At 44.8% G+C, this 17,540-nt stretch overlaps 1 protein-coding gene and 1 long non-coding RNA gene across 2 annotated transcripts in view; one reads left to right on the top strand and one right to left on the bottom strand.

Annotated features, from left to right (window-relative positions):
* NEURL1 (neuralized E3 ubiquitin protein ligase 1) overlaps positions 1 to 17,540 on the bottom strand; it is a 314,024-nt gene that overhangs the window by 276,141 nt on the left and 20,343 nt on the right. The window lies entirely within an intron of this gene.
* Positions 3,751 to 17,540, top strand: part of LOC130281931 (uncharacterized) — a 33,299-nt gene continuing 19,509 nt past the window's right edge. The window contains exons 1-2 of the long non-coding RNA XR_008846168.1: positions 3,751 to 3,864; positions 11,161 to 11,303. This is a non-coding gene — a long non-coding RNA (uncharacterized LOC130281931). The remainder of the gene's footprint in view (positions 3,865 to 11,160; positions 11,304 to 17,540) is intronic.

Genomic DNA, 17,540 nt, shown 5'->3' with positions numbered 1-17,540 from the left:
CCCCCTACTCGGCCAAGTGCAGAGTACCTGACCAGTACATTGCTTATTACCTCTGGGTCATTATACAGAAACAGAGACTCCTGTCAAAGACAAGATTACTCAGTAAGCCTCACTGCTCAGTAAATATTCACTGAGCTGAAGCCCAGAATTTGTACAGAGTACATAGTAATACATACAGCAACGCTGCCTACCTCTGGGTGGCCCAACACATTTTCTGGGCTGGGAGCTCTGTGTAGGATTCCATGGAAACTACCTACAGGATCAGGCACACCTGCTGTCAAATACAGGAGTTCCTGCTCCTGTACAGTGAGCTGAAAAGCATACAACTGTATGTCTTGCTTCTCAGTGAACATTCTCTGAATGGGGTGCATATAGCATTGTTGCTTACTTCCAGTTGACTCAACACATTTGCTGGGCTTGGCGCTCTGTGCCCACTGAATGTGAACTGAGTGGCGAGACATTTAGTGTATACCTCTTCAGTCAGAAGCTGGTCATGGGGTAACAGCCGCTATCATGACTTTGTATATTGGGAGGAGGTTACCAACATTGGGACCCAGGTTGTTTTAGTTTAGTGATTAAATTGTGGTACAGTCCAATATTATTACTGCACAAGTCATTCTATGTGGGACCCTCCCGCTTATATGATAGTTTTGCACATAACCCTTCTGATGCTATGGGATGACAGGGTAGTGGAATTTTTAAAGACTCTATAGGGTAAATTTTTTGGGTTCTGTAATTAATAAAGTTTAGGTTTTAGTTTTAAAGAAACCCAATTGTCACTGGGAAATTGGTCACAGTGTCAGCATATATGACAGACTTGTGTGTATATATATATATATATATATATATATATATACAGTATATAGTTAAATTGGCCCGCCAGTGGCAATAAAACCACTGGTGGAGTGGACAGAGGTGGACACAAATAGCATACATCCCCTTAGCAAGAACAGATTATGGACCGTTTGGTCTCCAATAACTCAACATAACAACAGGTTGAGGAACTCTAAATTAGACAGTATAAAGTGCCCTTCTTCAGCTCAACAGAAAGCACACCCATTCCTCTGCCAAAACACATTCTTTATAATTCTAATCTCAAAATATTTTTAATAATTTCTGACATGAACAATATAATTTAGAGCACCCTTACAAAAAAAGTTGAATGATAAATATTTCCCCCATAATGCTACTTACAGTACTGACTGACTTCAGTGATCTAGAAGCTTGCACCATTTTCCAGATTTAACACAAAGTGAATGTCAGGAAAAAGTCATCACCGTGGCTGTACAAGAAGCCTGCCTGTGCTAGCAAAGTGTTCTGAAGCGTTAAGGTAATATTAGTTTATGTTATCTGTGCATTGCAGTCAGCAGAAAAGCATGGTCACCTTTTCTTCATATTTAAATATGTCAAATCACCGGCAAGGTGAAAGAGGAGAAGCTATGTGAATGGCGCATCCCTTGTTTAAACAATCTGAAATAAGCCAAGATCCATCACACCCTCCCTGTAATGAAGGTGTGGTATGGTGGATGCAGGGCAGATGTTGTTACCCTCGGGGCAAATGGTATTAACCCCTTGTTTTCATGACGCCAGGGTGTGGTTTAGCCTTAACCATCTGAAGGTATACCGCTGGATCCTGGGCTAGGCATGGGGCAATGGGGAAACCGTTGCCAAGTACGGACAACAGTAGCTTTACTGAGGGTAGACAGTTGGAACAGTCTATGCAGTACAGTCAGGGCCCAAGGAGGTAACCAGTGACACAGACACCTCGCAGGCTTGCTGGGACTTGTAGTTGGACAGAGAATTTAGTGCAGGCCACGCTGGGTAGACTGATGACTTGAATGTCTTGTGACTGACAGGATGATGACTTTACCTTACTTGCACTTGACTTATATGGTAGAGACTAGCAGGGAGCCCATAGGTCACCTTTGGGGTCAGCTGGTCACTGGTACCTTCAGAGTAACAATCACATGGTACATTTTATTAAAGGCATAACACATCTTTTAATATACACCATATACAGTACACAAATGGGGAAACAACTGTAGGGGGCCCTGGGACACTGAGGGACACTGCCTGACAGGGCAGGAAAGGTGCGGGGCAACACCATCCCGTACTGGGCCACCACAAAAGTATTATAAGAATTACACAGCCTTCATTTACACGAGTGTACAATAGTGTAATATCTATAATGTACTAATGTGTGAAAAAAGGCAGCAGGTCTTATCAGAAGGAATGTTCACCATCTAGTCATTGGTTGGACACGTTGGGTACCCAGGGCCTTTAAATGTTAGAATATTTTTGATATATTGCACTAACTTAAGTAACTTTGGGCATTAAAAGAGTTATAAATTACATATCATAAATAGATATAGGTACAAGGGCCAAGGGTACTGTACCTATGCTACTATGAGAACACTAAAACAGAGACTTTATAGCAGTGTTTCTCAAGCATGGTCCTCATGTACCGCCAACAGGTCATGTTTTCTGGATTTCCTTAGTCTTTTACTGATGATATAGCTATGGTCAGTAAATCAGGCATCACCACAATTATATCACCTGTGAAACACTAAGGAAATCCAGAAAACATGACCTTTTGGCTTAGGGGTACTTGAGGACCACGCTTGAGAAACACTGCTTTATAGGACACTGACTAATGATAAGCTAGTGGAGTAAATAATATTAATTATCTTCTGACAATGGCACTGGCAATGGAAGGGCTCCACTGTGATGAGTAGAACGTTGGGTCAGAGTATCTCCAAAACAGCACAACTAGTTGGTTTGCATTGTTTAGTAGCTAGGAAAAGCAATCAAAAAAGACTTACGGAAAGTGGTCCAAAGTAGGACAACCGGTGAACCTAAGAAAGATCCATGGGTGCCCAAGGTATCTGGACTGGTCAGATCCCACTGAAAAACAACTGCAGCAGAACGGTCACAGTGTCCATGCTGAGCTCTGAAAGTGAGCTTAACCTTGTCTGATAAATTTCCGTACATTTTGTTTTACATCATGTGGACTGTGGCATGCATCGGCTTTCCTGGGGTAGAAATGGCACCAGGATGCAATATAGGAAGACGGAAAAATGGCTGATGCTGTGAGATGCCCTGCTGGAAACTGGTTTAAACCCAAACTGAGCTTTTCCTTAGGTAATGGATCTATTACCTGACAAAGAGCCCAGCGCGGGTATAAAATGCATAGTTTTTATGGAATAAAGAATGATGTTTATCCTAATCTGGGAGAAGCAACTTGACTACCATCCAACTGAGGGTTTGCTATCCCTATACATTAACTTGAATTTCTTGGAGTTTTAGTACTTGGCTAAAATTTTATTGGCAGACAAATTCCTTTACTTCTGCGCTTTATAATCCACAAAATCTCATTAATCCAGCAATGTTTGTGGCCTGTAAAATGGGACTCCCATTAGATACCAATATGAAATGGCAGGAGTGCTTGGTAAAACACATATGCCACACAGAATGCCGGGGGCTGCACCGAGATCCCGGGGGTTCCCAGCAGCAGGACCAGAATACCCCTTTAAGGGAATAAAGCCAGAATACCCCTTTATAGGAATTTTAGAGAGAAATTAAAAATGTTATAATAGTTTCCTAAAATGTACAATTTAGGAAAAATACAATATAAGGATTTTTTTTTCTAGGAAGTGGAACTTTTGCTATCAAATATCTATGTGGAGCAGCACAACAAACCTGTCTGGACATAGCTGTGTGATTTGTGATGTTATAAAATAGACCAGGGTTACTCAACTATTCTTAGTGAGGGTCCACTTATCCAGGTCTGCCACTGATAAAGGTCCGAGCAGAGCACTGAGGCCTGATTCACACCTAGTGGCCGCAGGGCCATGAAGGGAATAGGTAAAACGACTGAAGTCTGGAGGATGTAAATGTACTGTTTCCTGTATTTTCTGAATACTGCCAGAGACTATACTCCTGAATAAAATACTGCCACACCATGTTCCCCTGAATATAATATTGCCACACGCTGTACCCCTGAATATAATACTGCCATATGCTGTACCCCTGAATATAATACTGCCACACGCTGTACCCCTGAATATAATACTGCCACATGCTGTACCCCTGAATATAATACTGCCACACGCTGTACCCCTGAATATAATACTGCCACACACTGTACCCCTGAATATAATACTGCCACACGCTGTACCCCTGAATATAATACTGCCACACGCTGCACCCCCCGGAATATAATACTGCCACACGCTGTACCCCCTGAATATAATGCTGCCACACACTGTACCCCTGAATATAATACTGCCACATGCTGTACCCCTGAATATAATACTGCCACACGCTGTACCCCTGAATATAATACTGCCACACACTGTACCCCTGAATATAATACTGCCACACGCTGTACCCCTGAATATAATACTGCCACACGCTGTACCCCTGAATATAATACTGCCACATGCTGTACCCCTGAATATAATACTGCCACACGCTGTACCCCTGAATATAATACTGCCACACACTGTACCCCCTGAATATAATACTGCCACACGCTGTACCACTGAATATGGTACTGCCACACGCTGTACCTCTGAATATAATACTATCACACGCTGTACCCCTGAATATAATACTGCCACACACTGTTCCCCTGAATATAATACTACCACACGCTGTACCCCTGAATATAAAACTGCCACACGCTGTACCCCTGAATATAATACTGCCACACGCTGTACCCCTGAATATAATACTGCCACACGCTGTACCCCTGAATATAATACTGCCACATGCTGTACCCCTGAATATAATACTGCCACACGCTGTACCCCTGAATATAATACTGCCACACGCTGTACCCCCTGAATATAATACTGCCACACGCTGTACCACTGAATATGGTACTGCCACACGCTGTACCTCTGAATATAATGCTATCACACGCTGTACCCCTGAATATAATACTGCCACACACTGTTCCCCTGAATATAATACTACCACACGCTGTACCCCTGAATATAAAACTGCCACACGCTGTACCCCTGAATATAATACTACCACACGCTGCCCCCTGAATATAATACTACCACACGCTGTACCGCTGAATATAATACTGCCACACACTGTACCCCTGAATATAATACTGCCACACACTGTACCCCTGAATATAATACTGCCACACTCTGTACCCCTGAATATAATACTGCCACACCCTCTACCCCTGAATATAATACAGCCACACACTGTACCCCTGAATATAATACTGCCACATGCTGTACCCCTGAATATAATACTGCCACACACTGTACCACTGAATATGATACTGCCACACGATGTACCACTGAATATAATACTGCCACACGCTGTACCACTGAATATAATACTGCCACACGCTGTACCACTGAATATAATACTATCACACTCTGTACCCCTGAATATAATACTATCACACACTGTACCCCTGATTATAATACTGCCACACGCTGTACCCCTGAATATAATACTGCCACATGCTGTACCGCTGAATATAATACTGCCACGCGCTGTACCACTGAATATGATACTGCCACACTCTGTACTAGAGAAGAGCAAACTTACAGTAAATTCGAATCGTCACGAACTTCTCGGCTCGGCAGTTGATGACTTATCCTGCATAAATTAGTTCAGCTTTCAGGTGCTCCCGTGGGCTGGAAAAGGTGGATAAAGTCCTAGGAGACTCTTTCCTAGGACTGTAGCCACCTTTTCCAGCCCACCGGAGCACCTGAAAGCTGAACTAATTTATGAAGGATAAGTCATCAACTGCCGAGCCGAGAAGTTCATGACGAATCGAATTTACTGTAAGTTCGCTCATCTCTACTCTGTACCCCTGAATATAATACTGCCACACGCTGTACCACTGAATATGGTACTGCCACACGCTGTACCTCTGAATATAATACTATCACACGCTGTACCCCTGAATATAATACTGCCACACACTGTTCCCCTGAATATAATACTACCACACGCTGTACCCCTGAATATAAAACTGCCACACGCTGTACCCCTGAATATAATACTGCCACACGCTGTACCCCTGAATATAATACTGCCACACGCTGTACCCCTGAATATAATACTGCCACATGCTGTACCCCTGAATATAATACTGCCACACGCTGTACCCCTGAATATAATACTGCCACACGCTGTACCCCCTGAATATAATACTGCCACACGCTGTACCACTGAATATGGTACTGCCACACGCTGTACCTCTGAATATAATGCTATCACACGCTGTACCCCTGAATATAATACTGCCACACACTGTTCCCCTGAATATAATACTACCACACGCTGTACCCCTGAATATAAAACTGCCACACGCTGTACCCCTGAATATAATACTACCACACGCTGCCCCCTGAATATAATACTACCACATGCTGTACCGCTGAATATAATACTGCCACACACTGTACCCCTGAATATAATACTGCCACACACTGTACCCCTGAATATAATACTGCCACACTCTGTACCCCTGAATATAATACTGCCACACCCTCTACCCCTGAATATAATACAGCCACACACTGTACCCCTGAATATAATACTGCCACATGCTGTACCCCTGAATATAATACTGCCACACACTGTACCACTGAATATGATACTGCCACACGATGTACCACTGAATATAATACTGCCACACGCTGTACCACTGAATATAATACTGCCACACGCTGTACCACTGAATATAATACTATCACACTCTGTACCCCTGAATATAATACTATCACACACTGTACCCCTGATTATAATACTGCCACACGCTGTACCCCTGAATATAATACTGCCACATGCTGTACCGCTGAATATAATACTGCCACGCGCTGTACCACTGAATATGATACTGCCACACTCTGTACTAGAGAAGAGCAAACTTACAGTAAATTCGAATCGTCACGAACTTCTCGGCTCGGCAGTTGATGACTTATCCTGCATAAATTAGTTCAGCTTTCAGGTGCTCCCGTGGGCTGGAAAAGGTGGATAAAGTCCTAGGAGACTCTTTCCTAGGACTGTAGCCACCTTTTCCAGCCCACCGGAGCACCTGAAAGCTGAACTAATTTATGAAGGATAAGTCATCAACTGCCGAGCCGAGAAGTTCATGACGAATCGAATTTACTGTAAGTTCGCTCATCTCTACTCTGTACCCCTGAATATAATACTATCACACTCTGTACCCCTGAATATAATACTGCCACACATTGTACCCCTGAATATAATACTGCCACATACTGTACCCCTGAATATAATACTGCCACACGCTGTACCCCTGAACATAATACTGCCACACACTGTACCACTGTACCGCATCCTGTGCCCCTGAATTTATTACTGCAGCATTCTGTGCCCCTAAATATATTACTGCCGCACGCTGTGCCACTGAATATATTACTGCCACACGCTATGCCACTTGTATAGTTCTACCACATGCTATGCCCCTAATATATTAAAGCCACATCCTGTACTCCAGGTATATTACTGCCACACACTGTGCCCCTGGTATATTTCTGCCACTTGGTATGCCCCTGGTATTGTACTGCCACACGCTGTATCCCTGGTATAGTACTGCCACATGCTATGTCCCTGGTATATTACTGCCACATAATATGCCCCCAAATATAATTTTAACACATTCTGTGCCATGTACTGACCAATTGTACCATAAAACAATGAATGATGCCACCGTGCCCCCCAGAATAAATGATGCTATCATGCCCCCAGAATGAATGATGTCACCGTGCCCCGCAGAATAAATGATGCCACTGTGCCCCCAGAATAAATGATACCACCGTGCCCCCAGAATAAATGATGCCACCGTGCCCTTCAGAACAAGTGATGCCACCGTGCCCCCCAGAATAAATGATGCCACCGTGCCCCAGAATGAATGATGCCACCATGCTCCCAGAATAAATGATGCCACTGTGCCCCCAGAATAAATGATGCCACTGTGCCCCCCAGAATAAATCATGCCACTGTGCCCTTCAGAACAAATGATGCCATCGTGCCCCCAGAACAAATGAAGTCACTGTGCTACCACATAAACGTTGTCACTGACTCTTCAGCTGCTGCAAACTACAACTCCCATCATGCACAGACAAACCATGGTTATGATGGGAGTTGTAGTTCTGTAACAACTGGAGAGTCACAGGTGGGGGAATGACTGCCCACCTGACAGCGTAGGCTCCCCGTCCCAGGTCCCGCTCTGCTCCGCTGCTCTGGCCTCTTCTAGTCAGGCCTGTCCCAGAGGAGATGATGCAGGCAGGGCTAATCGTGTCGCCTGCATCACAGGAAAAGTGGCGGGCGGCCGAGCAAGGAGCACAGTGTTCCCTCGCTCTGGCCATTCATTTGTATCCGTGTCTTAAGACACCTATGCAAATGAATGAGGGGAGAGCAGCAGGCGGTCTGCATGACTGGTGGCCACTGTCCGGATCTGGACCGCAGTCTGCCAGTTGAGTATCCCTGACATAGACACTGTGGCACAGTAGTTGTATATAGATATGTAAGTAATTTTTAGTGAATGACTTTGAGGACGTACATTCCTATACTGTATTCCTATATGCTGTGGGGCACATGGACAGAGGGGGCCCAGAAATAGTTAGTCCCATTCCAATTTCTATTGGTAGAACACTGTGCAGGACTACTTAGAGAACTGAATCATCAGTAAATAAAGCAATGGAGTTAATGGTATAAGGGTCAAGGAAAGCAAGAAGGCCAAGGGCAAAATCTGACGCCATAGCAAGAAGCCTATTTCATTCTTTACTATGGGGCACCCACGTATAAGCTGCTCACAACAAAGAAAAATCACACATAAAGGCAGAGATTCATCAATCCGCCTAAAGCCCACACTGACTGGTTTTGCTCATTTCACCAGAGCAGGATAAGATATGAAAGCTGAGCTGTGATAGGTTGCTAGGGTAACACCGGACAGTTCTGATTTCAGGTAGACTGGTAAATCTTTGCCAAAATATTATATTTTTTGCAAGGACCCAGCTCACCCGCTCACCCTGTGATTAAAAACTACTGCATAATATTTTGCATATATTAACCTCTTAATGACTGTCAATATGCCATTTTACAGCTATCATTAAGGGCACGGGTCTCCTGTGCCGGGATCGTGTACGCTTAGCTGTCAGTATAAGAGCAGGGCTCTCACTGTAACTACCAGGAGTGTGAGACCTCTGTTCCTGGTAGAGTAACCCTTTACATGCCGCACTCAGATCGTAAACTCTGCATGTAAAGATTCTCTGTGCCCTTCACTCCCATCAGCTTCCCGGCTACCCCCGGCCGGCTTTGATCACCAGAGGTTTCCATGGCAGCTGTGGGGGCCTTGTGAGGGCTCCAAGGCCTGCCATGTGTGTCTGAGTACCAGGCCAGACTGTACATGGGTTTAAGGGGTGTAGAGGAGTGTACATGGAGGACGGGGGGTACAGGGTGACAGATGGTTGTAGAAGAGTGTATGGGTGATGGGGGGAACAGGGGGTGAAAGAGGGATTTACATGGGGGACAGAGGGGTGTACATGGGTGACAGAGGGGTGTAGAGGAGTGTACATGGGTGACAGAGGGGTGTTGGGGGTGTAGAGGAGTGTACATTGGTGATGGGGGGTACAGGGTGACAGATGGTTGTAGAAGAGTATGGGTGATGGGGGGAACAGGGTGTGAAAGAGGGATTTACATGGGTGACAGAGGGGTGTACATGGGTGACAGAGGGGTGTAGAGGAGTGTACATCGGTGACAGAGGGGTGTTGGGGGTGTAGAGGAGTGTACATGGGTGACGGGGGGTACAGGGTGACAGATGGTTGTAGAAGAGTGTATCGTGATGGGGCACAGGGGGTGACAGAGGGGTTTACATGGGTCACAGAGGGGTGTACATGGGTGACAGAGGGGTGTAGAGGAGTGTACATGGGTGACAGAAGGGTGTTTGTGGTGTGGAGGAGGGCACATGGGTGACAGAGGGGTGTAGAAGAGTGTACATGCATGGCAGAAGGGTGTTGGGGGGGGTAGAGGGGTGTACATGGGTGACAGAGGGGTGTTGGGGGTGTAGAGGGGTGTACATGGGTGACAGAGGGGTGTACATGGGTGACAGAGGGGTGTAGAGGAGTGTTCATGGGTGACAGAGGGGTGTTGAGGGTGTAGAGGAGTGTACATGGGTGACAGAGGGGTTTAGAAGAGTTTACATGGGTGACAGAGGGGTGTTGGGGGTGTAGAGGAGTGTACATGAGTGACAGAGGGTTGCACATGAGTGACAGGGGTGTAGAAGAGTGTAAATGGGTGACAGGGGGGTAAAATAGGGGTGGACAGGAGTGACAAGGTGGCAACAGAGGGGTGGACAGGGGTGACAAGGTGGTAACAGAGGGGTGGACAGGGGTGGAAAAGGGACACAGGGGTGAATATTGGGGATTGGACATTGATGATAGGGGTACAATGAGGGGTGGTCAGAGGGGTGGTGAACATGGGTGACAGGGGCGGACAAGGTGGACATGGATGACGCCATGGACAAGGGTGAAAAAGGGTAACAGAGGGGTGACAAGGTGGTAACAGAGGGGTGGACAGGGGTGACAAAGGGACAGAGGGGTGAATAGTGGGGGTTGGACATTGGTGATAGGGGGGTAGATTGGGGGGTGGTCAGAGGGGTGATGAACAAGGATGACAGGAAAGTGGACAAGGGTGAAAGGGGGTAACAGAGGAGTTACAAACGGGGGTGGACAGGGGTGACAGGGGGGAGAGGGTGCACTGCCCTAATTAAGCTGAGCCGCCCTTCTGCGGGAGGGCCGGGTAACATCAGGCCGGCCAGGAACAATCCGGGTGGCTGGGAAAAATCCAGTACACTATCCCCATTGCATTCAATCCCTCCCAGCCTGCGCACGTGTGACTCATTCCTGGTGCCACAGGGGGAGGGGGACCCCCTCACATGCATGTATCCACTTTTTATATTTAATAAATTCAGTTGAAAAGGTGAAACAATGAATATGATTAACCTGAGTAGTCTGTGCGAGAGGGCAGTGATATCTAAAGGAAGCAATACTAACTATACAGTGACTGCAGGTTTTTATTCATGCTTGCTATTAATAAATGAATAACCTATTGCTCTATCATTATTACAGTACAGCTTCTTTTAACCTTTTACAGTGACTCAAGTGAGTCCTCAAGTTGACGTAAAATCAGAAATTCTAAGGAGATCCAACGTCTAATTCAGATGATGTCAGTGAACTTCTCCATGGGATGCGCGTCACTACCAACCTTTACATCCCACATGTTGCGAGTATGAAGAGGTAACAAGTGGAAGACTGAAACTCATTTTCTATAAATAATCCATTAATATTTCTGTACAGTGCAGTAGCAGAACATTTCTATGACGTTTAAAGTGTACTTGTTGTTTCAAATAATTTTTATAAACTTGCATGGGTTTGATAGATTAAAGGACAACTGCAGCGGAAAACACTTATCCCCCATTCACAGGATAGGGGATAAGGGTTTGATCGCGGGAGGGGGGGTCCGACTGCTGGGATCCCCTGCGATCTCCTAAACGGGGCCCCAGCATTAGCACTCAGTGTGAGCGCTAATGCGCGCATTGTCAACCTGAGAGGTCGACGGTTATGCCCCCCCGTACCCATACAGTTCTATGGGAGTGGCGGGGAGGCAGGAACACTGCCTCCCCGCCTCTCCCATAGAGTTACATGGAAGAGGCGTGTCGGCTGCCGCGTCATGCTGCGGCCGCCACACCTCCTGCACGGGAGAGCCACGGCCCTGTGCAGGAGATCGCGGGGGGTCCCAGCGTTCAGACCCCCCGCGATTACACACTTATCCCCTATCATGTGGATAGGCGATAAGTGTTTTCCGCTGCAGATGTCCTTTAACCCTTCGGAGTGCTAACAAGGGGATTTTAATTTTCTTACTGCTGCAATTGAGCCCCTGAGAGTTCCCTCCATGGTGCACAGTAAGTTTTTATTCTGTGCATTTCAGGAAAGGATAATAGCTTAGCTGATTGCCAGTATTACACTTATAAGACTTTGTTTCCCACTTATTTAGCCAATAACAGCATAACAAAAAATATTCTACTCTACTATGCCATGACATAGTGATGTGAAAAGTGCGCTGGACTGAACAGGTCAGCACTGTGCTGAGGAATGATCCACACAGTTCAACACTAGATGGGATGTGCGAGGAGTGGATTCTAGCGCTGCCGAATCTGTAGGCGCTATATAAATAAATAAATAAAATTCTAATGCAATGAGTTTACAGTAGTAGCAGGATCATAGCAAGGAAAAGGTAACACTAAGGCCTCAATCACACTACCGTTGTCACATGGTAGGGTGATGGCCGTCTGGGCCACGGGGGAAAATAGCGGGAGCAAAAATACAGCTTGCGCTGTCTTTTTCTCCCACTACTCCCGCTGAGAAACAGCAGCGCCTGATGGACCTCATTGACTATAATGGGGTCCATCAGGAACCACTGTTGCACGATGCGCCCCATCAAAATGACGGCTGTCAAACTCAAACAAAAAAAAGAGAGAGTTTGATGACCGTTCTTGACGGAGCGCACCGGCCGTGTGAAAGAAGTCTAAGCACTGAGCTGTTACTGTTGCTGCTGCTGAGAAGATAAAGGGAGGGGGATGGGGAGATTACAATGCAGCACTGTGGTCCCACAGCAATAGGTACACTGGTATGTACACAAGAGACAGCTGCCCTGAGCTTTGTGGGTGGTATGAGAGATGATGAATTTCTTGACTTACCTTTGAGAAACAGTGCAGATCTTCTTCAGCAAGTAGACTGGCTCACATCTAGCAGCCCAGGGTCTCTGACTCTGTTCCTGTCTCTCCTGCACAGAGCACTAAGTAAATCCTGCACCTACTTCCTGTAATTTGTCCTGATCTAGCTATTCCTAGAGACAAATTTCCCCGGCAACAGGCAGTAGACAGCAGATTGCAGGGAAGTGAGACTCCAAGTTGCCACAATAGTAGAGCTGTTTTTCTGGGGTGAGGATTAATTTTTTTGTAAATGAAGTGAAGATAAAGGGAAGATGTTTAAAATTACAGCGACCACGTAATGTTGGTAACTTTTCCTGAAGATGGAGGCTATAACAACAGGAGGATATGACAATAGGAGAGAAGGCATTAAAAGTGTACCTGTCATTTCAAAACACTCTTGACATTTCACAAAAACACTTTAAAGGGGTACTCTGTTGATAGACATCTTATCCCCTATCCCTATCCGTGCAGACACCCAGCATTCTGAACACTATGTTCAGAACACTGGGTTTGGGCCGCCGTAGTCGTGACGTCACACCATGCCCGCTCGTGATGTCACACCCCCTTCATTCATGTAGTGTCTGAACTGAGATCAAGGGGGGCCCAGCAGCCGGACCCCCGCGATCAGACATCTTATCCATTATCCTTTGGATAGCAACGGAGTACACCTTTATACCCCCTCCCCACACACACAAATGAGTATGGTATTTTTTTCTTTTATTGCTATTATTCACTTCCAGGTCTCTTTTCAGATACAGGCTGTGACATACAGTATATGTCATTTTGACACTGGAGGTGTTAGGTTTATTCATATGCTGGCACTGAAGCTGAAGAACCTGGGGACAAGGAGGGTGAGGAGGTCTGGTCTGGAGTCTGAATTAATTTGTGTTGCTATAGCGGCTGTGGTGGTCTACAGAGGTGAGAGAACTCTGCTGTAGTTGGTTACCCTAGTGGTATTACCGTTTAAGATGCTCTTTGTAGAGTGGAAGTGTACTGAAAGTTCAAGTGCATGCCTGTCTCTGGCTAGGTGGTTCGCTGTTTATGAGTTCCACTTTTATTTCCCTTCTGAAGATACAGTATTTTGGATTACATCGAAATAGTGAGATGGGTTACAACACGAACTTGCCCCAGTGCGCATACACCATGCTATTCTTTTTAGCTTTATAAATTATTACAATTGAGCATGACACATGTATTGACATGTAAATTAGTCGCAAAAACTACTGGGGGATTATGCACATTAGCATTGTCTTTCTGTAGCAGTATCATTTTTGATTATGAAATCAGTTTTAATATCAATGATATCATTGTAGTAGTCTTGCTGTCAGTATCCAGAGTTAGTGTGAGGATTCTTCATTCCAGACAGAGGGACTGTAAGCTGATGGAGAACTGACGTCACCCAGATAATAAGGAAGGAACTTAACTAAGCTGCAAATGGCATTTGGAAGTAATTGCTGTTTCTAAGCCTACCATCTGCCTCTCTATCTGTCAGGGGATGATAGACCATAGTAGACAGATACATACAGTAAATGTACTGATACATACTGATCCTTGCCTTAGAAGACAGTTAAAACCAAAGATTCACGAATAGGGGCAGGTGCTATAATAAGAGAAAATTAGATAACATGTAGACATTAGTGTTGCTCGCGAATATTCGCAATTCGAATATTATTCGCGAATATCGCATATTCGCGAATTCGCGAATTTCGCGAATATAGCGCTATATATTCGTAATTACGAATATTCGTTTTTTTTTTTTTTTTTTTTTCTTCACAGTACACATCACAGTGATCACCCCTCTCTGCTTCCAGCTTGTGTGGTGTAAAGAAGGCTGTAATACTACTGTGTGAGACTGGCGTGCGAAAATTCGCATATACGAAAATTAGCATATGCTAATTTTCGCACATGCGAATTTTCACATATGTTAATTTTCGCATACGCGAATTTTCACATATGCGAAAATAAAACGAGAATATAACGAATATGCGAATATTCGCGAATATATGACGAATATTCGTCCATATATTCGCGAATATTCGCGAATTCGAATATGGCCTATGCCGCTCAACACTAGACATGCCTGCCAGGCAAAAGGTTAATGTGCATTAAAGGTAGGTTATGGCTACCGTGGCTTACACAGAAGAAAGGGGATCCTATAGTAAAGATCAAAATGGGTCTCCTATTATGGTGTCTGATTATATCCCCCTCCCCCTTCCAGGAGACAAAGTTAAATTTTCTTTCCCATTGTTTTACACGACTCTTTGATCAATATGTCCATCTCTTTATTGATAATACAATGTAGGTTCTGCATGAGTCCTGCACAGTTTATAATAAGAAAAAAGGAATTGGATCAACCAGGATGGGACCCGTTTTATCCAAGGGCTCCATAGCAGCTGGATGGTCTGTGTCTATAGTTCTATACCCAAGAGTTGCAGTCTACCTACAGGGCGTAGCCATCTAGGGTGTCAACCTACACAGGGCATATACATAATGGGGGAAACTATGGGACAAGACCTGTCTACCTACTGGAGTGACCTATCTAAAGAGAGGGACCAAACTACTCTTTCCCAACCCACTTATCTACCCATTCTACTCTTTGGGACACCAAAGGGGGCATTATTACTGTTTGGGGCCCTGTAGGTCTTGGGAAAGTGGGGAGTGTAATGTCCCAGTACAGGATATACTCCTGTACAGTACTTAGGCCCTGTCAGTTTGAGTCCCTCATTGCCCTAGGGGCTCTACTGCAGCGTCTCCCCTATAGTAGTAAGTCTAATTTTATGTATAGTGTTGTAAATATAGTGCATAAAGTTATTTATAGGTATATAAAGTATAAAGGACCTTTAAGGACCTTTGGAGGTTATATTCTGTTATGTTCACATGATGTGTTATGTTACCCAGAGAGCACCAGTTGACCACCTGACCTGCAGCTTGACCTATGGGCTTCTTGCTCAGCCCCCCTTTATCATAGGGGGAGCCATTACAATCTGCCTCTTTAACTCGTAGCTCTTACACCATCACTACTGCTGAGCAACAGCAAAGCACAGACATCACAGATCCTGTGTCCAGTGCACCTGGAGGCCATAAAGCCTGCACACCAGCCCCACTGTTAGCAAGTCAACTCATCTATGTCTGCTGTCTCTACCAAAGCCAAGACACTAGTCAAGTCAATTATAGTCAGAGTGACTGTATTGAAGTCTGACCCAAAAGTACTGCAGGTCCCAGCAAGCTGCAAGGCCCTTTCCATGTGACTGGTTGATTCTTTGGGATTCTGGCCTAGCTGTAAAGACTTTAACAACTGTCTAACCTCAGTAAAGCTACCGTTAACCCTTATCTGGTCTTGGACTATTATTGCCCTGCCTAACCTTGGGATAGCAGTGCTACTGTTCGGGTGGTTACCAGAAAAAACACTCTGGATCACGAACATTAGGGGTTAATAACACCTTGCCCCTGAGCTATACCATCTGCCCCATACCTCTCCACACACACCTCGTGGTCACACCACAACTTTGGCATCACCACAGGAGCCGAAAATATTTCTTAGAGCAGGTTCTGCAGAGATGTGTCATGGCTGGAAGAAATCATCGCGATGGTCTGAGCATGGATGGAGAAGAAAAAGGAAGGAGGATGACTTGAATCAGAAAAGATGTCTGTAATCTTTTATATGGTCTGTTGTAGTATTGATGGCGGTTTTTGTCACCTTTGTATAGGAGGTCCTTCTAAACTCAGGTGACAGACTGACAATTATTGCTGTAAAAGGAGTATTCCCATTCCACATTTGCAGCCATGAGTTAGCACGTGGTTAGGAGCGTGCCTTGTCCCTCTATATTCTTACCAAAAGTTGTGAGGTATGATCTATCCTACAGCTGAAAATAACCTATATGCATAACACAATGTTCAGTGTAAATAAAACATGGTCCAGACAGAAATGATGTACTGTAGAGAAAACCAGATATACTTCCATCAAGGTTTGCTGTTACCACTGTCCCTAGATATACATGTTTTCGTGTAGTTGTCGAGGGGCAACTATAGTATGTTAGCAAATGTCAGGTATCAAAATTGTGTCAGCTCATACCAATAATATCATTATATGGCTCCAGGGTTATGAAAGAATGGTTGTTCGTAAAAGAAGAATAGACATAACTGGGAAGAATATGATAAAATGAACTGGTGATATCATCCTGCAGTTTTTATGACTCATGCTCCGGACTTCATGGCTACATGTGTCAGGAACACATTGCTGATATCAAAGGACAGGAACAAGAGGCAAAGCGTGGGATGTTCACTGGAACTCCATCCACACTAAGGGTAGAGATTCTTCTCAGTATAATGCAATCCCCATTCTGCTAGAGCAGTTTCAGTGAATAGGGATGCTGAGGATTGCAGCACTGAGTCACGAAAAGAACAATGCTAACACTGACTATAAAGAACAGTGGCAGAAAGCATTGTCAAATAATATAGAAATCATATGCCACTTATATTCTCTTTCTCCAGAGCAATTTGGAAATACAGTAGTTGGAATGATACCGTCAGCACCCCGTGAAGCAGTTTTGTACACTGAAGAAAAAAGTCATTTAAAATGAATTTCAGCTTTTTATCATCATGTTATTTTTAGAGCCAATATTCTGAGCTGATTTATTTTAATATTTCTCCTCAGTGGTGACAGTATCATTTTGGATACAAAGCTGCAAATTTCCTGCATAGGCTTTGAATTATATGATAAAAATGATGGCTGCCAGTGAACACCACCAGGGGGAGATCAAAC

This window comes from Hyla sarda, chromosome 7 (genome assembly GCF_029499605.1).
Source record: "Hyla sarda isolate aHylSar1 chromosome 7, aHylSar1.hap1, whole genome shotgun sequence".
NCBI lineage: Eukaryota > Metazoa > Chordata > Amphibia > Anura > Hylidae > Hyla > Hyla sarda.
The sequence above is the reverse complement of the archived record's forward strand: the minus strand, read 5'-3'. Positions and strand labels throughout refer to the sequence as shown.